Raw genomic sequence first — 23,487 nt, forward strand, 5'->3', positions numbered from 1 at the left:
GAAAGGGGTGAGGATGTTACACGGCATCGTCTTCAAGTGTTTTTTGTTTTGTTTTTGTTTTGTTTTGTTTTTTTATTTTGCGGTACGCGGGCCTCTCACTGTTGTGGCCTCTCCCGTTGCGGAGCACAGGCTCCGGACGCGCAGGCTCGGCGGCCATGGCTCACGGGCCCAGCCGCGTCGCGGCATGTGGGCTCTTCCCGGACCGGGGCACGAACCCGTGTCCCCTGCATTGGCAGGCAGACTCTCAACCACTGCGCCACCAGGGAAGCCCCTTCAAGTGTTTTTTGATCTTGCATCCCTGCTAGGAAATCTTTGAGTACACACCCTAAACAGAAATAGATCGTAGAACTACTCCTGTTCTAGGATGGTGTGCACTTTATAAAACAAAGACTAAAATAGAAATTTAAGTAGCAGGCACTAAAGATAAAAAAATACAAAATTCTAATGTTCATTAATACACATTTTAGCTCATGCATCATTAGTAATTAATGCAAAGATTATAAGTTTAATTCATTAGCAAGACAAATGTAATTTTGCTATCCCTAAGATTTTCAGTGTGATGGAATTTGATCTTTCACAGCTCATGGTTCAACAGTTTGGGGTCAGCGAGCTAAAGGTCTGGTCCTAAATTCTGATTATTTTGATCCTTCGTCTAGTCAGCATCAAGAGTTCACAAAGAACCCCACAATCTCGGTAGCTTGAAACCACAGAGCTTTTTTGTTGTTTTGTTATGGCTGCATCGTGGGTTGGCAGGGGGCTCTGCACATTGGCCGGGCGGGAGGGTGTTCAGATCTCCAGGCCGATGGAGCTGCCGCCCTCTTGAATGTCACCAGTTACGGTCCCAAAGGGAAAGACAGTGTGGCTTGTGCACGGGCTTTTCATCTTTCCAGCAGGAAGCTACACGGGCGCTTCTGCCTGCACTTTATTGGTCACAGCCTATCACATGGTCAGACCTGACCCAAGGTGGCAGGAGATGACAGTCCCACCCCAAGCTTGGAAAGGGGAGCACCAGAAAGAGCCTGGGAAGTGGCATTCGTGACGACCACACTGTCGTTGGCAAAGGCTCTCTCACCGGGTAAAACGATGGAAATAGAACAGGTGAATTGTTGGCTGCATTACTGAAAACAAGGTCTGTGTTTTTCAATCTCATCCATCAGTTATGCAGAGATGTTTGTTGAAGCTCAGCCAGTAAATTCCCATCTTCCCTGACGTCCATCAGGTCTTGAAATTCACTTAGTTGCGATTATAATATTTCCCGCCCCATGTCCCAGTGGATCCCTCTTGCCTCCCCTAAGTGCTTGCACCCCATTTTGGAGACCAGTGTTTCTAGAATCTTCCTGATCACTGAGGTATTCACGTGGTTCAACAAGAATAACCACTTCTCTCCATTGCCACTTGTAAAATGACTCGCCTCTTTAGGACTTGTCTTTCAGCAAAAGCACACGTCAGCTGCACTCGGGTTCACTACCCAGAGCATTAAGGAGCCTGACTCTGGTCCCAGCTCAAGAGGCTCTTGCCCTCGCCGGTGTGTTTGTCTGGGCTGTGCAGGTGACTGTCTTGTCATGAAGTCTTGATTTTTCTTCCTGGGCTTCAGAGGCACTTCCTCGTCCAGGCAGGATCTTGCAAGGCTGAACCTAGAAACTGAATTCAGAGACTCCTTCATTATCTAAATGCATCACTGAAGTAAATCACAGTGATAACGTGGGAGGGTTGTGATCTTTCTGTAGCACTAATGGATTTATAACAGCCTCCCTTATCAGGCTCCTTATTTAATTCTCTCAGGTTCTGCAAAGCAAGTCGTATCATTCCCATTTTAAAGAGGAAGGGACTGAAGGGCCCCGAACTTGCAGAGCTAGGAAGTGGTGGGGTTGGCATTTGAAACCAGGTTTGCTGAATGTAAACCCATTCACTCCTCCTCCTGGCCCCGTGGAGGTGCGTGAATGGGGGAGACGGGGCACAAGGGCAGTGGTGATGAGACCACCAGAACAGCCTCCAAGCCCTTGACCTTGACCTTGTGGTTCTGTGCTCTGAAGAGGAAGACAAAGGTAAGCCGCTCACGCCTTCCCCTTCATTATCCCTCCTGCTTGTGGAGACTCCCCTCTGCTCTGTCTCTGTGGCTTAAGAATTATCGACGGGCAAAGGGCCCCGAGTGCCCATGTACTGGGGCTCCTGCAGGCACCCCACACCCACTTGATGGGAAAATTCCAGAGGCAGCTAGGGACTGGTATTTTAATAGCGATACCTCAAGACGCTGTATCGAAAAGATCATGGAGGTGGTTTTTACCATATGTACTGGAATAAATATTGCATATTGTTTGTAATAGCATCAAGTCACCACCAGCCTAAATGTCCATGAGCAGGGGATTGGAGAAATAAATTTGTAATAAATTTATTTATAAAGGTGTAAGAAACCAGAAGGGGATGCAAGAATTTCTTTTTTATGTATCAACTTAGACTCAAACAGAATGTCAAGAGGGAGAAAGCCAGTTGTAGGAGGATGTTTAGGGTGTAAGCGTTTGTCGTTGTGTCAAAACAGACACACACAAGAGCACCAGATAATACTGTGTATCGTTTGTGGGCTCATATATGTGTGGTAACACTATAGAAACACGGCGGTAAGACTCACACCAACCGCCTTTGGGGAGGGAGGCAATGGATGGGATTGGGGAGAAATTTTAAATAAATTCCAACTGTTCTGGTCAAGTTTCCTTTATTTTAATAATAAGAAACCATTCGGAAGTGCAGTGTGATATCCTGGACTGGATCTTGGAACAGGACAAGGGCAATAGTGGAAAAACTGGTGCAATCTGAAAAAAATCAGGAGTCTGGTTAACAGTAACCCATCGATATTAAATTCTTATTTTTGACACGTGTCCCACGGTTATGGAAGATGTGAACCTTGGGGGAAGCTGGGTGAGGGTCCACGGGAACTTTATACTGTCTTTGCAACTTTTCTATAAAGTTATTCTAAAATAAAAAGTTTATGGGAAAAACAGGAAGCAACCGTGATATTAACTCCCGCAAATTCTTAGTTGTGGGTACCTGGATATTAGTTACATTTTCCTCTGCATTCTTCTTTGTAATTACATTTTTCCAAGCACCAATGAATCAGAAATCTCTCCTACTGGAGACAAGAGAGTCTTGGCCGGAAGCTCAGCCCTGAGGTGACTCTTGGTGGTGTGGCCCCAGGGAGCCCGTCTTAGAGTGTATTCAGGGTATCACGCCCCAAAGGCCAATAACTCATCAATCCACAGACCCACTAACATGACGGGGCCTCAGCCAGCAAATGAAAACGCCACGCGGCAGTGTCCCGAGACCTTTAAAACTCTCCCTGCCTCGGTTCACGAGATACCCCATGTAAGGCAGTCCTCCGTTTATAAGCAAGAAAGAGAGGGTAGGGGGTCGTTTTAGGTCTTTCTGTTTTCCTCTTGGCCCTGAACTTTGTGAAATGTCCCCCCACCCTCTTCCCCCTTCTCAGGTTCCATTTTCTGACTCACTTGACCTAACATTTGTTGAGGGAGAAGCCCTTAAAAATGGTAGTGGGGCCTCAGAACCTTCCAGGGCTAGTAAACATTTATAGGGTAGAGGCACTCGTTGGTCATTTCCTTTAGGAGGAAACAGTAAATGAAGCCACTTGCCTTATACCTGCTCAAACCCGGAGCTCCTAATTGTCTTAATATTCGGGGGTGGGGAGGGTGCGGGGGGATGGGAGAGGAGATCCAGAAACCTCTGGGTCTCATGTGCCTCAAACACCCTAGGAACTTGGAAGTGGCCTTTTCAGGTAGGTGTAGAGCAGGGTTTCCCACCTGCAGCACTGTTGACATTTTCAGCCCGACTCTTCTCTGCAGGGGGCGCATCCTGGCGCTGTAGAATGTTGAGGAGCATCCCTGAGCTCCACGCATGAGTGGCCAGGAGTGGTCTCCAGTTTGACAACCACAGTGTCTCCAGACATAGCCAGATGTGCCCTGAGGGGCAAAGGAGCCCCCGGTGGAGAACCACTGGTTTAGGGTAACTTTCCTCCAACTTGGAAATTTGACTTGGGAGCCTTTGCTTCAAACCCGTTGGCCCATGGCCATGAGCGGGGAAAGCGGCATTTTCGGATGGATGGATCTTTTTCCGGTTGAAAGGAAGACAGAGTGCAATCAAAACGTGAGCCCTCTCCTGGGGACCCAGCTCTGCCTGGATTTGAAACAGCCTGGACATGAAAAGGAGGTCAAATCTCTCAAGAGCAGGCATTGTCTCCCAGGAACCCAAATATTTTTACAGCACCTTTTGCCCGATGATACTAAAAACGTATTAAACACACACGTAGAACTGGTCTCTCTTTATTTCCCTCCGCCAGCTTCTCAGGAGGTAATAGGGCAGACCTCTCTCTTACCTTGTTCCCCTCCAGCAGGTAACTTGCCGCGGGGAGGGGCGGTGAGCAAGGAAGCTGCATTTTCCATTTCTCACAGCAGCTCAGAGCTACAATAAATAAAGCAGGGAGACCCGCTGATTTTTGTGCAGACTGTGAGCCAGAATGGCTTTTACATTTTTCAAAAAGGGTGATAAAAGAAGAATATTCCATGATGTGAAAATGAGATGAAATTCAGACTCCGGTGTCTATAAAGCTTTATCGGAACTCGTTTTGTTTGCGTCTTGTCTGTGGCTGCTTTCATGCTCCATCCACGGAGTTGAGTGGCTGCAGCAGAGACGGTGCGGTCTCCAAAGCCTAGAATATTCATTGTCTGACCTGCTATAGAAGTTTGCTGACTCCTGCTTTAGACTGCCTGTACCCTCTACCTGGGGAAGGGTAAGTAGTAAAAAAGTCTGAGTTTTATCTGACGCCTCTGTCCACTGCAGACGTCCAGTGACACATAGACAACCCTCTCTCTTCCCGGATGTCGGAGGGCCTCCCCTGAGTTTGAACAAACTCTTAGTTAAACAGATTGCACCTCTGAAGACTTCCTGGCATCTTTCCTGTGGGTCGTGCATCACAAATTCCCACCAAAGTGATCAGGTAGACTGCACAGCTTTTCCTAAATTTACTTCATCCCAGCAGCCCCGTCCCATGTTCTCTTTTTAAAAAAATTGTCCTAAAACATCTCAGGTGGTAGTTAAGACTGGCTCTGGGGTCGGACCTGAGTCTAAATCCCATCTCTGCTACTTGTTAGCTCTGTGACCTTGGGCAGGTTATGAAACTCTGGGTCCCCATTTCCTCCTCTGGGTTCGTGTTGGCGCCTGCCCCCTGGGCTGCTGTGAGGATCCGTCCCCCCCGCGGTGGCGGGAGAAGAGCTGAGCATGGTGCCCACGTGGCAGCTGGTGCCCCATATGTAACGTTAGTGGCCGGCAGCAATGCTGTCACTTGCCTGGCCCAAACTCGGACCCCTCTGGGGGTGGCCTGCCTGTGCAGGTCCTCCGTGCACTCCCCCTGGCATGTAGGGCAGTGGGATGCACCGCCTGGCACCTTCTGGGGATGGGAGCGGTGTGGGCACGTGTCCCACCAACTGAGCGCTGTGGGATTTGGGTCAGGGTGGTCCTCCCTTAGCCAGGATGCCCCGTGATGAAGCTGGAAGCTGGCCTCTGTTGACTGGGCACGAGGCAAACCAGGAAGCTGGTTTTGTTATTATGAGTCCTGTTATACTAGAAAGTTACCTCTTGCTGATTATAATCTGTGTTTATCCATGCAGAGGTTTAAGGAAACTCCAGATCCTCAGGACTAGCCCTCCGTATGTCCGCCAGCTTAGGGCACAGACAACCCCTCAGATTTAGACACTTGTCTATAGGCTGGCCTACTCTTTAAAAAAATGAATAATAAAAATTTCACAGTAAAATTGTACCCTTTTCTCTCTCTCTTTTTTTTTTTTTTTCCTGAACTCTGTTTATGTCAGACTTAGTAGCATTTCCTGTGCCCGACATGTTTTGATATGGGCAACTGACCTCCACCTGAAGTGAGGACCCATCCATGCCGGTCATTCTTCAGATAGCACGATTTCCACATTTATTCTTATGTGTGAGGAAACTGGGGCTCAGGAGTGACAAGTCATTTGCCCAGCTTTGGGGACAGCAGGTCTGTCTGGCTTTGAGTCCCAGGTCACTGGTGTGTGACCTCATGCAGGTGACTGAGGGCGTTCAAGTGCTCTGGGACCCCACTTCTGTCTCAGTCAGCTTGGGCTCCCACAACAAAACACCATTTCCTGGGTAGCTGAAACATCAGACGTTTATTTCTCATAGTTTTGGAGGCCGGAAGTCCGAGATCAGGGCGCGTGCGTGGCTGGGTTCTGTTCTCTCTGGCTTGCAGACGGCTGCCCTCTTGCTGTGTCCTCACATGATGGGGAGAGGGCTCAAGGCTCTTCCTCTTTTTATAAGGGCACTAATCCCATCCCTTCATGACCTCATCTACACCTGATCACCTCCCAAAGGCCCCACCTCCTAATACCATCCTGTTGGAGGTTAGGGTTCAACACATGAATTTGGGGGACCCAATTTAGTTCATAGCAGTTCCCCTCTCATATGGTGTGGCTTAGGGCCCAGGGCAGCTGGGATTAAATGGGATGATGGTAGCCATCTCTCAGTAAACAGGGGCTGCCCCTGGTACTGCCTCTGGAGCCCAGTCTGGCTGCAGAATCTCTTTTAGGTCCTTCTGTAAACATGGCTATGGCCTGATGTTCTGATTCGTCCTCACTGGGGGCGCCTGTAAGTTCTTCTCCAGGTCCAACTTGGGTCCTCACATTTAAGACCCTGCATTTTCCTAAGTAGCTTCACGTTTGAAAAATCGTATTTATATTATTTATTCAACTCCCATGATAGATTTTGACGAGGCCTGGACATTTTAAGAACAGTGTGATGCTGCATTTGCCCCTTTGTGGGGGCAGTGGGTCAGACAGAAATTGAGCAGAGTGAAAATTACCCTTGGAATCCCTTAGGAAGCTGCCATGTTGGAGATAGACACACTCTAAGTCCCTGCTGCTGGTTTTTCTTCCAGCATTGGGGTAGTTTGCCACTTCTTCCATGGCCCATGAGATGAAACAGTTGGCTTAAGTTTAGTGCCATATTATACCAAAATACCTTTAATATATATATATATATATATTTATTTATTTATTTATTTATTTTTTGGCTGCATTGAGTCTTGGTTGCAGCACATGGGATCTTTCGTTGGGGCTCACGGGCTTCTCTCTAGTTGTGGCTCATGGGCTTAGTTGCCCTGCGGCACGCGGGCTCTTAGTTCCCCGATCAGGGATCAAACCCGCATCCCCTGTAGTGGAAGGTGGATTCTTAACCACTGGACCGCCAGGGAAGTCCCCGAAAATACTTATTTTTAAACACTAGCACCACTCTCATGAACAGGAAGTGCTGTAAGATATATACCTCCCAAAGCCTGCTCCTTGTTTCCGTGGAGAGGAATGATGTCTCATTTAGGACTTGTTCTAAGTCACAGTATACCTGCCTAACAGTGGCTTCAGCATTAAAAACATGTCAGTATCTCCCATAACAGCAAGTCTTCTGCGAAGTGATTCCAAGTTTGGGGTAGCAGCTCAGTAATATCATCCAGGTATCCATGAGCTTTCCCCCTTGCCTTCACCATCCTCAAATGCCTTATGTCTGTTACCTCATGGTTACAGGATGGCTGCTACAGCCCCAGACATCACATCTTCATATAATCTCACGTTCAAGGCAAGAGAAAGGGAAAGGGTCCAAAGGGCTCTCCTTGCTTATCTGTCTCCTGGCTTCCTAGACATTCCCTAGAAGACTTCTCTGTAAGTCCCCTGGCCCAAACTGGTTCACAAGGCCAGATCTTGCTACAAGGAAGGATGGAAGGGAATGAAACTGGCTTCTGGCCCACACAGTAGGAGGGAAAGCGTGGGGAAGGAAAGTGCATTGGAAGTGTCCGTTATGTAGCCACATTCAAATAATCTAAGTTGTTTCTCTCTCCCTCTTTGTCGTTGTTGCCGATGCAGTGTATAGGTGGATTTACAGAAGTTATTTGCACATGTGATTTGACTCAACTCTTCACTATGCCCAGATAAATGGGGACCCTAAGCTGGTTTCCAAAGTCTCCAAATAATAGCGTGCCGCCGTGAATATATGCAGAAGTTGGGTTGCTTGTTGGCATTAATTCAACAGACCCTCTGCAGCCCATGGAGAAACTTCAGTTTCTCTTTAAACTCGAACCTGTGAGTAGGTATACCTCTCGCCCTGACTTTGAAGACTGCGTGGGATTCTGGCCAACAGCCAGTTGCCTGCTGAAAACTATCTTTATTTTATCACCATCTCCTTAGACAAGTGGCAAAACTTCTTGCAAATGATCTGAAAAGGTCAGAATCATTGTCCCATGGAAGAAAACAGAGGCCAGGTTGGGCTTGGTCTGAGTTCTGCTTGTGGGACAGGTGGCTCCTGTTTCCCTCTGGGTAGAGGATGAACAGATCAAGATACTCAAGGCATGTTAAGAATTTGTGTCTTTGTTGGTAAGCCGAGGGTGGAGAGCTACTTGGACAGAAGCCCTGCTATCCTGGTAGAACCTTGTTTGTACCCTGAAAGCCTGTAAGACCTTTTTCCAATAAGTGGGTTCTGGGCACATGGGTTACTTCTGCTTGTTTCCAAGAGAGACCGATGTGAGAGGGCCTGGGTATATCCCTAGGTCCACTGGTTGGAAGAGATGATCAGTGGAAAAGGAGGTAGAAGGTGTTTTCAGGTGTTGTTTCTGTGCAGTGTGTGTTTGGTGTGAACAAAATTATATGTAACAGAATTTTTTGGTTGCAGGCAAGAAAATATATTCAAACTAGTTTAAGGAGAATAAATAGGAAATCGATGCATCCCCAAGACCTGGGAAAGGACATAACAGCAACTAGAATGTCCTTAGAGAGTCCAGGGGTTATTCTCTCCATGTCCCTCACTGAATAGCTTCCCTCTGACCTCTCTGCCCCACTGGATTCCTCTGCTACCCTGCCTATTGGGACAAAGATGGCCACCCACAGCAACTTGTAGTCACAGCTCTCTGGCTAGCCACATACTTGCCTTACAAGCTTCCCTAGCAGGATGGAATAGACATGGGATGGTGTTCTAACCAGTGAGGCACCAGAGGAAATCTGCTGGGAGTAGAAAGGGACGGGAGATGGTTCTGAAAAATATTTTGCTTCCTGATGAGTGACAGATGAACAAACAGAACAGTCTATCCTTTTCTCCCTTTTCTTACCTTGAATGTGGTTCTGTGAAGATGTGATATTTGGAGCTGTGGCAGCCATCTTGTGACCATTAGGCAACAAGCTTAAGGACTGAACATCAATGTGCAGGCGATGGCAGAGCAAAAAGACAGAAGAAACTTGAGTTCTTGATGACTTGGTTGAGCTACTGCACCCAAATAAAATTCCTCGGGAGGGACTCTTAGCTTGAATTACATGTTCACTCATGAATCGGTTGGGTCTAGAAGGTAGATCATGCTACATAAATAAGGTTTCTGAGAGTCAGCCTTTGGCCCCTTGTGGCTGGGTTGGGGAGTTGGGGGTGTGTATACGATCTAATTATCGCTAAGTTAGCCATAAAAATAATAATAATCTTTGTAGCTAACATTTGTGAGGGGCTTCCTATGTGCTAAGTACCCTTTATCCTCTTTACCTATATTACTAATTTAATTCTCATAACAGCTGTTTCGGGTGGGAGCTATTACTATCCTCCTTATTTTATTTTATTTTGTTTTTGTGGTACGCGTGCCTCTCACTGTTGTGGCCTCTCCCGTTGTGGAGCACAGGCTCCGCGGCCATGGCTCACGGGCCCAGCTGCTCCGCGGAATGTGGGATCTTCCCGGACCGGGGCACGAACCCACGTCCCCTGCATCAGCAGGCGGACTCTCAACCACTGCGCCACCAGGGAAGCCCCTCTTCTTATTTTAGAGATGGGAAAACTGAGCACAGAGAAGTAAGTAGCTGGCCCAGAAAGTGTATTTGAATTTGGAGGTCCAGTTACTGAGCCCTCCCTCTTAAACTTGATCCCGAGCTGCTCCTCAGGCTTGAAGGATGGGTTTGGAGCAGGTGAATAAACAGCCTTGCTAACGGGAGGGTCATAGGTCAGGGCAGTAGGATGCCACATACACGTTTCCCAATTAGGTGCTTTAGGCATAATATCCCATTTCTTTGATTATTGATGCTTCTGAAACCAAGATGTCTTAAAATTGATAAAGGTGTTAGTATCTTTTCCCCAAACAGCTGGTATAAAATTGTACCTCTTACCATAGGGGGACTATGGTGACAGATACTTCTTGAGTACAACTGGAGATGGATAAAGCCAGCCAATACGTATTGTTAATAAAACTGTTTATTGAAGTTTAACTTGTGTACAGAACAGTGCACGAATCTAGAACAGTTAGGAATTTCCACAAAGTGAACACACCCAGGTACCAGTGCCCAGAACAAAAAACAGAACGTGACCAGCTACCAGAAGCCCCCTCACAGCCTCACCCAAGGACGACTGCCATCCTGTCTTCTAACGCCATAGACTAGTGTTGCCTGTTTTAAAACTTTATCCATTTAATTGTACAAGTGTTCCCTTAAATCACTACCAATCATTTCCAATTATTTGGAAAGATGACCCCATTTAGACCTGTTTCACGTAAACCAGAGGAGACTCACTTTGGAAATCTGTTTGCCGCTCTGCCGGTTACATTCAACAGAGAATCCAAACTGTAATTTCAGAACCATTGTTTGGTTTGACCTCGGATTCTCCTTCACTTACCAGAAATAGGTTCAAGGGACAAAAATGCAGTTTTAAGGGTGTTTTGATAGTTCAGCTTGGGAAGTCAAGTTCAGTTTGTTGCAATATGAGCGTGAAATGAATGAGGGTCTTGAAGTTTGCTGGTTTCCACCAAACGTCCCCCTGCAAGCCCCCGGGGCGGCTTCTGAGCATCTCCTTACAGTCCTATTTGCAGAAGTGGACGCTGATGCCTCTGTGATGAGTGTTTTGCTCCAAGTATGGGGTTTAGAGAAGACTCTTATTGTGAAAGGGAGATGGGAGTCCAGCATGAAGGAAACGCAGAACAATCTCTTCCTTAGCTGCACCTGCACTGCTCTAGCCTAATGAGTTTAGGTTGATGGAACCCAGACCTCAGGAAGGATTATAAATTCTCATTTGATTTGATTTGCTTCTAAAATACCTTAAACCAGCTGTGCCTGCCCAGCTGACCCAGGAGTCTCTGGCTGCTTTGGGGGAAGGTCTGAGCAGGCACCCTCATGTCCTGGGGAGGGGCGCGTGGGCTGCCGCACCGCCTCTCCCACCCCCCGCCGCTCCCGGGGCCTCCTCTGGCCTGGCACTTGTCCTTGTCATGTCCCATGATCGCTGGCCTCTGTCTTCTTGAATTCTCATGATGGCCCCATAACTGGGGACCTCTTCATGTCCCCATTTTATTGAAGGGGAAGCTAAGCCTCCCAGAGATGGGTTAACTTGTCCTGAGTCATTGCTGGTGATTGGCAGAGTCCGAGTCTGAACCCAGGCCATAGGGCCCCATCTCAACCCCAATTCTCTGCTGCTTCTAGAGCTGAGTGAGACCGAGAGGGGCTTTTCTGCCCTCCTAAGGGAACCCGGGGGGAAAGTTTCCAAAGATTGTTCACTGAGATACTTGAGAACCTGCCAAGTGCCAGGCAAGTGAGTATGGTGGATGGAACAGTGGAGAACAACAAAATAATCAGAGCTGACATTGTTCAAGACTTTTCTGCACACCAAGGACTCCACGGACGGGCTCTATTCTGGCGGTTCTCAAAGTGGGGTCCCTGGACCGGCGGCATCGGCATCTCCTGACAACCTGTTAGAAGTGCAAGTTCTTGGGCCCCACCCCAGATCTCCCATGTTACAAGTACTGGGAGTCGGTCCAGTGGTCTGTGGTTTTTTTTTTTTTTTTTTTTAATTTAATTAATTAATTTATTTATTTATGGCTGTGTTGACTCTTCGTTTCTGTGCGAGGGCTTTCTCTAGTTGCGGCAAGTGGGGGCCACTCCTCATCGCGGTGCGCAGGCCTCTGACTATCGCGGCCTTTCTTGTTGCGGAGCACAGGCTCCAGACGCGCAGGCTCAGTAATTGTGGCTCACGGGGCCCAGTTGCTCCGCGGCATGTGGGATCTTCCCAGACCAGGGCTCGAACCCGTGTCCCCTGCATTGGCAGGCAGATTCTCAACCACTGCGCCACCAGGGAAGCCCTGGTCTGTGTTTTAACAGGCTCCCCGGTGATTCTGGAACACGCCAGAGCTTGAGGATCCCTGGTCTGTTTTAATCCTACACCAACCCAGTGAAGTCAGTGTTATTCTCATCATCCTCGCATTTGACGGATGAGGAGTAACTTGCCCAAGCGCCCCGTGGGTGGCAGGGCCGGGGCTCCCCCGCCAGCCTGGCTCCACGTTCAAGCCTCTTAGGTTCTGTACCTGCCTTCTCTCAGGTCTTACTGTGGGAGTTAAAACCTAGAAAAGAAGATGATTAATAAACAGGTCAACGGGCCAACCAGTCACTTCCTTAAGCCCTAGGAAAGAAATGAATGGGGAGGGGCGGCTGGGAGGGAGTTGAACGGCCCGGCTCAGCAGAGGGGAAGGGGTCTCGGGGCCGGGTGGGCCTGAAGCAGAGCCCTTGAACTTGCTGGGTCTGATGATTACCCAGCCTGATGTCACTCAGCAAGTGACAAACTCCCAGGTGGCCCTGTGACTGGGGCAGGGGTCGTCATTCCTGTTTTACAGATGGAACCGAGAGCCCAGGGGCCACCAGCGTCCGTCGCAGGCCTCTCCCACAGCTCCGGGATTAAGTTCTCCCTACTTCCATGGAATTTCTCACACTGGGAACCTGTTTTTGAGGAAGAACCTCCCCGTCTCTCTGAGAACACGTATTTGGACCCTGGTTTGTGATAAGCTCTTTATGTCGTCATGCTGCTATCAGAAACCAGTGCGCTGATGCTACAGCCCAGCGCTGTCCAATAGCACGTTCCCTGATGATGGAAATGTTCTGTATCTGCCGTCCAGTACAGGCGCCCCTGGGCACATTTAAACTGATGACATGGAAATAAATGTAAACACTGCCACACCGGCCACATTTCAAGTGCTCAGTAGACACATGCGGTTAGTGGCTGCCCTACTGGACCGTGCAGATGCAGAATTCAAAGTTTAGGTCAAACTACATATAGGTCAAAATTGGTGGAAATTTCACAACTTTTTATGGTACAACCTAACAGAAGTGAAAGGCAACTTCAGACCAGTTAAATCCATTCCTTTGTTACTGAGGGAAGAACTGAGGCCCACGGAGCTCGGGGTCCCACCCAGCCGATTGAGAGCCCAGGTGGGACCGAAACCGCCTGGCTCTCATGCGGCTTGTGTGTCTGTTAGCTCCCGGATTCTCAACTCAGCGTGGTTGACAGTTGAGGCTGGACCACCCCCTGTAGTCGGGGGCTGTCCTGTGCACTGTAGGATGTTTAGCAGTGTCCTGGCCGTTACCCACCAGACGCCAGTAGCACATGCTCCCTAAGCTGTGACAAACAAAAAGGAATGCAGGCATTGCCCAAGAGCCCCTGGGGAGGGGAGGGGAGGACAAAAGTGCCCCTGGCTAAGAATCACTAGTTTAGCTGAAATAGTAACTAGTTTCCTTTCTTTCCCCTCATTTTCAATTAGCTAAGGATGGGGTGGGGACCCAGAGGTCCCGCTCTGGGGAGACGGGGTACCCCTGGGTGAAGGATGGCTGCCTCGATTTATGGCGGAAAGGTTGATGTAAGCTCACAGCCTGTTTTTCTTTTCAGCTCTACCAGCGTCTGGGGCTTTTTAGGCAAACAACTGGCTTTGGCCCTAGAGATAATTAAACCCATCTTTTCTCCGACTCCCCGCCCCATCCCCTAAACCCTTTGGTCCATTCAATTCACAATGATAACATTGTTCCGGCAACAGCGCACACATGTTGACGCCGGGGTGTTTAATCTCGAGGGGCAGCAATTCTCCGCTCCGCCCCCTCCACATCTGCGCGGCTGCCACGCTTATGACAAAGCGCCTGGCCGCCAGCGGGCTCGCCTGCGCACCCGCGGCTCGGGACGCGGCCCCCTGCGTCTAACAAGGAGGCAGTGTCTCCGAAGACCCTCTCGGAGCGCCCGGCGCTGGGGCTCCAGGTGGTCTTGCTGGCAGCCAAAGCATTTGGTGGAAAGTTCGAGAGTTGAAGCGGCAGTTCAGGGGAGACAATGCGGCTTGTGTGCCCTCTGTCGGGCGGGGCCCCGCCCCCTGATTTGGGGGGCTGGGTAGGGAGGATGGGGAGACGGGTTAAGGCTACACCACCTTCAAGCAGTCAGCCTCCCTCCGGGTGACTCTAACACCAGCAGGAGCAGCATTTACAAACCAGAGGGGGACCTGAGTGGGATGCAGAGTCCTCGCTCTCTTGAGTTTAGCTTTTTTTTTTTTTTTTTTTTTTGCGGTACGTGGGCCTCTCACTGTTGTGGCCTCTCCCGTTGCGGAGCACAGGCTCCAGACGTGCAGGCTCAGCGGCCATGGCTCACGGGCCCAGCCGCTCCGAGGCATGTGGGATCTTTCCCAGACAGGGGCACGAACCCGTATCCCCTGCATCGGCAGGCGGACTCTCAAACCACTGCGCCACCAGGGAAGCCCTGGGTTTAGCTTTTAAAGAGATTAATGTTGTGACTGCGTCGTGTGTGCTGAGAGCTTGGTGTATACTTCAGGGATGTCTTTATTTAATCGTCTCCATGGCTAAGAGGTTGGCGGTGGCTCCCGGCATGAGGGAGAGAGTGTGGCCAAGTGGTGAAGCATTCAGACCAGCTGTGTGGCCGTGGGCAAGTGACTTGACCTCTCTGAGCCTCAGTGTCCTCATCTGTAGAATGGACACAATGTACGTGCTTACTTCTGAGTGGGGGTTTTATAAGGATTCGAGGAAATGATGTGTGTGTGACACATGTGATGTGGTATCCAGGCCAGTGGGAGGGCTTTGATTATGGTACCCGTCCTCCTCATATCGTTAGGATGGCTGCTATCAAAACAAAACAAATCGTCAGAAAATAACAAGTGTTGGGGTGAGAGAATGTGGACCAGTTGGAACTTCTGTGTGCTGTTGGTGGGAATGTAAAGTGGTACAGCCTCCATGGAAAACAGTATGATAAGTCCTCAAAAAATTAAAAGTAGAAGTACCATATGATCCAGGAATTCCATTTCTGGGCATATATCCAAAAGGATGGAAAGCAGGGTTTCAAAGAGAGATTTGCACACCCATATCTGTAACTGCATTATTCACAAGAGCCAAAAGGTGGAAGCAGGCCAAGTGCTCCCTGACAGATGACTGCATAAACAAAACGTTAGGGTATCCACACAATAGAATATTATTCAGCCTTGAAAATGAAACAAATTCTGAAGCATGCTACAACATAGATGAACCTGGAAGACATTGGGCACAGTGAAAGAAGCCAGCCACAAAAGGATGAATACTGTGTGATTCCACTGTACGAGGTACAGAGAGCTGTCAAAGTCATAGAGACCAAAAGTAGACTGGTGGATGCCAGGGGATGGGGTGGGTGCAGAATGGGGAGGTGTGTAATGGGGCCAGAGTTTCAGTTTTGCGAGAATAGAAGAGTTCTGCGTATTGCTCGCACAGCCACGTGAATGGGCTGAACGCGACCGAACTGTACACCTTAAAATGGTTAAGATGGCAGATTTTATGTTGTGTGTATTTTTACCACAATTAAAAATAAAAATTTTAAAACGGTGGCTGTTACCTAGCTCAGGGGTTGGGTAGGTGACAGAGGTGCAATCCAAGTGAGCTTTTATCCACCTCTCACCTCTAGCAGGTCCACAGAGGGCTCTTTCCCCCAGAGCGGGCGGTCAAGAAATACTTGTAGAATGAATACAGTGGGGGTGAGGAGACACCGAAATATGTTCTTGGCAGTGTTTATCATGTTAGACTTTGATGCAGTTTTCCTCTTCTCTCTGTTTAGGACCGTCTCCCTTCTTCTGTAAGAGCAGCACAGTGTATCAACGCTCATGTTATTAAGAGAACATTATCCTGTTAGGGTCATCGGTATGTCTCTTCAGTTCTCTAGGACGCCCAATTTATGGCATGCCTCTGGCGGCTTTTTCAAGCTCCTTAATCTTGCCGTGTAAATCTTGGAACGAATGAAGAGCCATCATCAAATTTCACGTCCCTGGAGCTGCAGAGCCATAAATCGCCGAGCGGCAGCAGCCTTGGTAACGTCAGCTCCAGTGCATTCTGGCGTGTGCCAGAACCTTCTGGATGAATTGTATCCCCGTAGGACAGGACGGAGCCTGGGGTGAAAGTTTCAGAGTGAAATCAGGGTGGGCGGATGCTGGGCCACAGGATCCTAAGAAGTCAAGGGTCTTTGAAAACTCAGCTCTCGTTTCTGGTTATATTTTGGACTTTGGTCGGTTCTCAGAGCCTCGTGAAAGGCGTTCAGGGGTCTGCTCCCAGCCCATAACTGGAGCTCGTGGTCCAGTCTGAGCTCAGGGAAACGGGACGCTGAGTCAAGAGCAGACTTCTAATGCTGGACTTGCAGTTTTTACTTGGAAAGTGTCACTTTGCTTATAAAATAGTTAGTCCTCTCTCATAGTTTGGCGGCATCTTTTGGGGACAGTGAGAGGACCGCAGAGTCTGGAAAGTTAACTAAGCTTTTTCTAAAAACCATGAAATTTTGGAAGGAACAGCTAGCTGGGCCATTAACTTGCTACTATTTGTCAGGCCTTCCTAGCCGTGGACGGGAGACCGGCTCAAGAAGGGAATGAAGGCAGCTTTGTGCGGGCTGACAGTCCCCCCTCCACGATGCAAATGTCTGTCCTCTGCAACTGGCCATGGTCTTGCTCTTTTTGCCTTTTCTGCACGGCTGTCTCCACCATTACCCCTTCCTGGGGTCTCTAAGCAGCCGACGATCAAATCCCGTGCGCGGTCTCCCCATCCCTGTTATCTGACTCTGGCTACCATCTGGTCATCTTATCTTGCCTGTGTCTCTGGTCCTGTTCCTTCCCCTGGACCGAGGTCTTGCGGTGGTCGTGTTTTCCATCTCCCACCACAGCCCCCAAGTAGTGGTCCGAGGCGGTGCTCATCTTTCTCATTGGATGTGCATTTTTCCCACAAGACTAGATGCATACGTGCAATTCACCAGCCCCCAACTGGACATTCAACTGCCCAGTCAAATTTCCCACTTGGATTTCCCACAGGTCACCTCAGGTTCAGCTTTCTGCATCCACACGTGTTTTCTTGCCTCCTCCTTCACCTGTGGAGTTCTTCCTCCTGTGCTTATATCCACCACTGGCATCATTATTGCCCACGAGGCATTCCTAGCCAGCACTGGGGAGCCCTTCTCGATTTCCCTTCTTCAAACTGCTTTTGCCCTTGACCAGTCTTTGACTTCTGTCCATCCCCAGTCCTGCTTCAAGGTGTTTCCCCAATAGAATTGTGGTCACCAAAAGGAAGGATGTTCATTGTAGCCCGCTTTGTAAGAGTCCCAAACTGGAAACTCCCCAAATGCCCATAGAAAAATCAGCAGTGGCCTATTCATACAATGGGGTCCAATACGGCAGTGGAAATGAGTGAATGACCGCTCCGCATAGCCACAGAGGGTGCGCGCGGACGCAGTGAAGTGAAGGAAGCACAGGCAGAAGGGGAAGCCCCAGGCAGGCACAGTGAGTCTGTGGTGTTGGGTGTTCGGATGATGGTCACCTTTGGGGTTGACACGGGGCTGGTGTTGGGGAGGGGCCCGGGGGGCTGTCTTTGGTGCTAGTAACGAATGTGCCGTGTCCTGCTCTGGGTGCGTTTGCATTGAGAAATTTCACCAGACTTCCTGAACACGTAGGATCTGTGTGCTTTACTGCGTGCATGTTATCAATAAAATAGTTGACTTAAAGACTAGTAGAGGATGATGCGAAGTAATATATTGAATCCAATGGACGAATGGAGCCCTACTAAGCCTCAGGCTGGGCGGGGTGCTGGAGGCACACGATCGAGACGTCATTGCCCCTGTTCCCAGAGCTCGGTCAGGGGGTCATCTTATGCTTGGAAATTATCCACGTCTGAAGAAAGCAGCTTTCACGGCACATGGTCACCTGGACATCCCCACTGTTACCTGGGTGTGTCTCCTGCCCATCCATTTCTGGGTGTGTATATAATTGGGCTCGATTGTTTTGCTCAGAACTGCCTTGGTTGCAAAGGACAGCAACCTGACTCTAATTAGCTTACACGGGACTTGTCTGAAGGGTCTCCACGTGACTCACAAATTAGAAGAGCTGAAACCTCAGACTTAGGAAGGATGGGAACACCAGGCCAGGGGGTCGAGCCTGGAAGGCTTATTCCCCCTTAATTCTGAGCTCTGTCCTGCTTGCCTGGAGTCTTCTTTCTCACCGGCCAGCTTTCTCTGCGCGGCGGTGGTGTGTGGCTGCCCAGGGTGCCACATTACATCCTTAGGGTTTAAGGCAGAGAAAACAAACAGGGCTCTTTCCCACCAGGTGCCAGTAAAAATAAAAGCAATCTTGTGTTTGGCCCAGCTTGGGGCTTGTTCCCTCCCATCCCTCAACTCTGGAGAAGTAGGTCATGGGACAAGATGGCAGCTCCCTTGGGACCATTTGGCTTGACTGCAAGAGCCACAATGAAGCTCTCCAAGAGGAAGAGATGGCGTGAACGTGGCACCTACTGTGACGTCACAGTGAGCTGTGCCTCAGCACGGAATGAACCCTTAGGGAGCAGGAGAAATATTGCATCTTCTATAGCTCTTTTCTCATGTGTATAAGAATTTATTGTATTCATTTTTCTTTGTGTATTATCATGTATGCACATCAGTATGTGTATATCGGGGGGCATACCCCTAATTTTTAGGGTGTTAAATACAGTTCTATAAAGCATGGCTCTGGAAACCTCCACCTAGGTACCCTTTATTTATTTTATTTTTAATTTTATTTATTTTTGGCTGCATTGGGTCTTCGTTGCTGCTCCGGGCTTTCTCTAGTTGTGGAAAGCAGGGGCTGCTCTTCGTTGCGGTCTGCAGGCTTCTCATTGCTGCAGAGCACAGGCTCTAGGTGCGCGGGCTTCAGTAGTTGCAGCACGTGGGCTCAGTTGTTGTGGCTCACGGGCTTAGTTGGTCCACGGCATGTGGGGTCTTCCCAGACCAGGGCTCGAACCCGGGTCCCCTGCACTGGCAGGCGGATTCTTAACCACTGCGCCACCAGGGAAGCCCCACTTAGGTACCCTTTAAATGCCTGCTGCCCTCTGCGAGTCTGCATGGCAAGCTGCCTTTGGTTATCGTAATCCACTTGTGCAGAGGACCCTAACTTAGTGACGGACACACTTGTACATATCGTGTGACTGTAAATGGGAGGAGAAACCCTAGGTGCTGAGAGGAGGCAAACGCTCTTGGGTGATGCTTGGGGATCAGGCTTGACCTGTATGTGGGGCAGAGGTCTTGCCTGACATGTCAGAGGGTCATGAGAGGGGATACCCAGGTCAGTGGCCTCCTGTTCCACCTGCCTCTACCCTTTATTGGCACCCTCCAGCCCAAAATTTGCCCTCCCAGGGCCAGCTTTGGGGTTATTATTTCAGGCTTTTGTAAAAGAAGGACACCAGAATCGGCTTTGGGGACAGTCTTGTGAAGCTGGTTACTGTCAGGATGGTTTTTCTGGAATCTATTTTCTTTGGACTTAGCTTTTTTTTTTTTTTTTGCGGTACACGGGCCTCTCACTGTTGTGGCCTCTCCCATTGCGGAGCACAGGCTCCGGATGCGCAGGCTCAGCGGCCATGGCTCACGGGCCCAGCCGCTCCGCGGCATGTGGGATCTTCCCGGACCGGGGCACGAACCTGTGTCCCCTGCATCGGCAGGCGGACTCTCAACCACTGTGCCACCAGGGAAGCCCTGGACTTAGCTTTTGGTCTCAGAGGTTTGGACTTTTTTAATCTTTTGGAGATGAAAGTCCTTTGTTCATTCCTGTGAATTCTCTCAGTCAGTGGTGTTCTAGAATATAAAGGGCAGTGGGAGAAAAAGCTGGTTTCCTAGGTTCTGGGTTTCCTTAGGTTGCTTTCCTTAATGGGCTCAGGGAGATATCACTCTAGACATTTATTTTAAAACTCGAGTCTGGGGTTATCAACTACAGTAATGTAACAACAAAGTAACAACAACAAAGTGTGAAGACAGTTTTCTCCCTAAAATACATGCATGTTTCCATCTGCTTTAGTGGTGACTGTTATGCCATCTTGAGACTGAAATGGTGTAGATTCCACACGGTGGAGCGGTTTCCATATAAAATGGAAACCTTGGGAAGAGGAGATTTGGGATTTGCTTTGAACTTTGAATGAGTTGCTGCTCTTCTTTTAAAAAATGACTGTTTTTTCTTTGACAAATCACAAGATTATGTAGGTTTCAGGAAGAACAGAATAATGACATGGTTCATGCCTCTCATTGTCTTAAAATGATTAATGAAAGAAATTCACTTAGGAAGCCATGCCAAAGAGCCTGTAAATGTTTGCAAGAAATTTAGTTGGACACTTTATCCATTTATCTTTTTTTAAAAAAGAAACCTTTTAACCCTGATATCTTAACTGTCTTAGCAGTTAAGGTACGTTTTATCTTACACAGTTAAAAAAAGTTACATATACACCTGCTGCAACAAACTATATTTGTGATTATATATCAGTGTTTTCTTTCTTCATTGCCTGTGACTTTAGTGATTGTACCTGTGTTGATGTCATGCTTATCCAAACATTTCTTTTCTGTTCGATCTATTGTAATTTTTTTCAAATAAAGTTATCATAGCTGAACTATGTAAATACCCACACGCACATATTATTTTTTCTGTACTGACTGTCACTCTTACAGCTCATTGTTTGAGAGGCCCTATAAAAATGACCAATGCAAATTACTTCCCATTTGCCAGGCACTGTTGTAAGCGCCGCCTCCTGTGATCTTCCCTATGAGAAGGGACCAGTGTTATGTCCCTGGAGGAAGGGGACACGCACAGAGGTTAAGTAACTGGGCCAAGACCACAAGCGGCGCTCAGCTGAGGTCTGAACTCAGGCCACCCGGCTCCAGGGAGTGTAAAGGTCAAGAGTGGGGTTTCGGAGCTCAGGCACTCACCTAACTTGTGGCCTTGGGCAAGTTACCTTTCCTCCCTGAGCTTCAGTTTCCTCATCTGTCAAATAGGGCTCAATCCTGCCTCGCCTGGATCCATCACGTGATGACCAAGAGTGCTCAATGCGAGAACCGTCACGGAGCACGTGCCTTTTTGCACTTCTGGGTTCTTCAGCCATCTTCACTTGTAAATCGGGGGTCCACTGTCCCATTCTCTGCTTGGGTTGGTGGCTGTTGTTGCCAGTAGGAGCTGTGGTGAGGCATGGTCTGTCCCTGCGCTGGGAGCAGGGGGACCGGGGTCTGTTGGGGTCTCGCTGAGTCCCAGGCACTGTGCCCAAGGCTCCTGTGCACAGTGGCACGAAGCAGGCTTGCTCGCTGAATATTGAAGCATCACACACCTCAGGGGTTCTTTCTGGCCTTTGGGGGTTTGGCTCCGCTGAGGGAGAAGGGAAGACGGTTGGAAATGGAGACTGTGTCTGTGTAGTCTGTCAGCGTGGGGGGCCACTCCTGATATTCCTTAGCTGCATGTCAACTCCTGTAAATGGAAATATCTAAGGGGATGTTTCAAGGAGTGGCCAGAAGGATGGGGTGGGGTGGGCGGGAGACAGCTAAGTGTTCACAGTGAAGGGCACTGCAGAAAGGCAAGGTTTGCCGGGGCTGGAAGAGCCATGTGTTGGCTGCTGCTCCCTGGAGGTCCAGCAAAATGGTGACCATAGGGTGTCCTTTCCATTTGGTTGTGGGTGGTCTCTGGTGACCTTGGCTTGGGTGGGGTGCTGGGGCTGGGGGCGACGCGGCTGAGTGCACTGCGAGCGAGCTCAGGGGTGGGGGGTCAGGGGTGCACCCTCCGGCTGCTCGCTGGGGCGCAGGGATTCTCTCCAGGAGCTGTCACCTCCCCTCAGCCCCCCACCCAGAGTCCCCTGCAGAAAAGTACCCGAGGAGAACAGGAGTTATCCCCAGACCGTGCCCGCGTCTTTGACAGGACAGACTTGTCTTCTTCCATCGCCCCCACCCCCCGTACATACAAGTGCTCGGGCGTGTTAGCACACATGCACAGCTCCGCTCTGGGTGTGCCCGCCCCCCGGCGGCACGGGTGCCTGGCTGTGCACAGCAGCACTGCTCTCAGAGCCCCAAACTGGAAACTACCCAAATGCCCGTGTCCTGTAGGATGGATCCGAGAACAGGGCTGTCGTTGAACTGTGGAATATTATGCAGCAACGCGGAGGCATGAACGTCCACAGCAATGTGGACGAATCGCACAGACGCCGTTGAGGGAAAGAAGCCTGGCACAGAAGAATAGATACTGTATTATCCCCTGTTTAAAATGTTCAGAAACAAGCAGAACTAACCTCTGGTTTGAGAAGCTGGGGGGAGAGGAAGGGGGCACTGGTGATGTTCTGTTTCTTGATCTGGGAGAAGGTCCCACGGTGGATTCACTGTGACGGTTCACTGAACTGCACCCCTGTGGTTGTGCACGTACAACACGTATGTTGTAATGCAGTGAAAACGTTCTGACAGACACGCAAAGGAACTCCCCTTGCTGAGCTGTCAGCGCTGCCACTGAGATGTGTGGTTAAGGCCTCGGGGTGGGTGGGACCTCGGTTTGAGCCCCAGCTCCCCGACCCTGGGAGGCCACACCACGCCTCTTGGGTCTCAGGTGCACCCCTCCCCCTACCAACGCGGCATTGGGCTCACCTCCTAGGGTGACATGAGGGCTGAATGAGCTAGAAGGGTGACCAAGACTGGCCCGGGTCATTTCCCTAGTGACAGAGGCCCCCTTGCCCTGGGGTCCCCTCCCGAGGCTCACTTGATCCCCAGTGGGTGGCACTTCGTAGAGGCTGCCGCAGTAGACCCAGCCTCCTCATCTTCTCCATAAATCAAAGTGGAAATGCCCTGGGCCAGTCATATTATGAAGGTTTAAAACAGATTTTTGGTTTTTTAAAGGGCCTTTGGGCTGCCAGTGCTGTCAACCTCCTTCCTCAAAGGCATTCACGCATTCACGTCCTGCTTGTACCTGGGGCAGCCCTAACCCACCCAGCCTGAGGGCTTTCAAGCTCAGAAAGCTGAAGCTCGCTGGTCATGTTTCTCCTCCCTTCTGGCCAAGCTGGTTGCACTCTCCCTCCCTGTCTCTCTGGTTCCCCACCCCCGAGGCAGCAAGTGGAGATTGGGCTGTATTTCCCAGGAAATGAAGGGTATCTGCAGATGCTGCAGGCCCGCCTGGGCTTGGCCATCCTGCATCTTTGCAACACAGATGATGCTCACCTTCTTGCTGCTCCATGTTAGTCCAAAGGATGCATGATCCTTGGGAACCAGGGGCCCACTCCCACAAGCATTGTTCTTGGACTTATTCCCATCTTGGTGTTCGCCGTCTATGAAGTGGACATAATGGCTTAGTCTAGTATCACTGCTGGCATAAGGGAGAAGAGCTTGGTCCCTTTACCTTGT

The 23,487-nt window shown here is 49.6% G+C and overlaps 1 protein-coding gene across 1 annotated transcript in view; it reads left to right on the plus strand.

Annotated features, from left to right (window-relative positions):
- BMP7 (bone morphogenetic protein 7) overlaps positions 1-23,487 on the plus strand; it is a 90,066-nt gene that overhangs the window by 8,646 nt on the left and 57,933 nt on the right. The window lies entirely within an intron of this gene.

This window comes from Mesoplodon mirus (assembly GCF_964341445.2).
Source record: "Mesoplodon mirus genome assembly, chromosome: 15".
NCBI lineage: Eukaryota > Metazoa > Chordata > Mammalia > Artiodactyla > Ziphiidae > Mesoplodon > Mesoplodon mirus.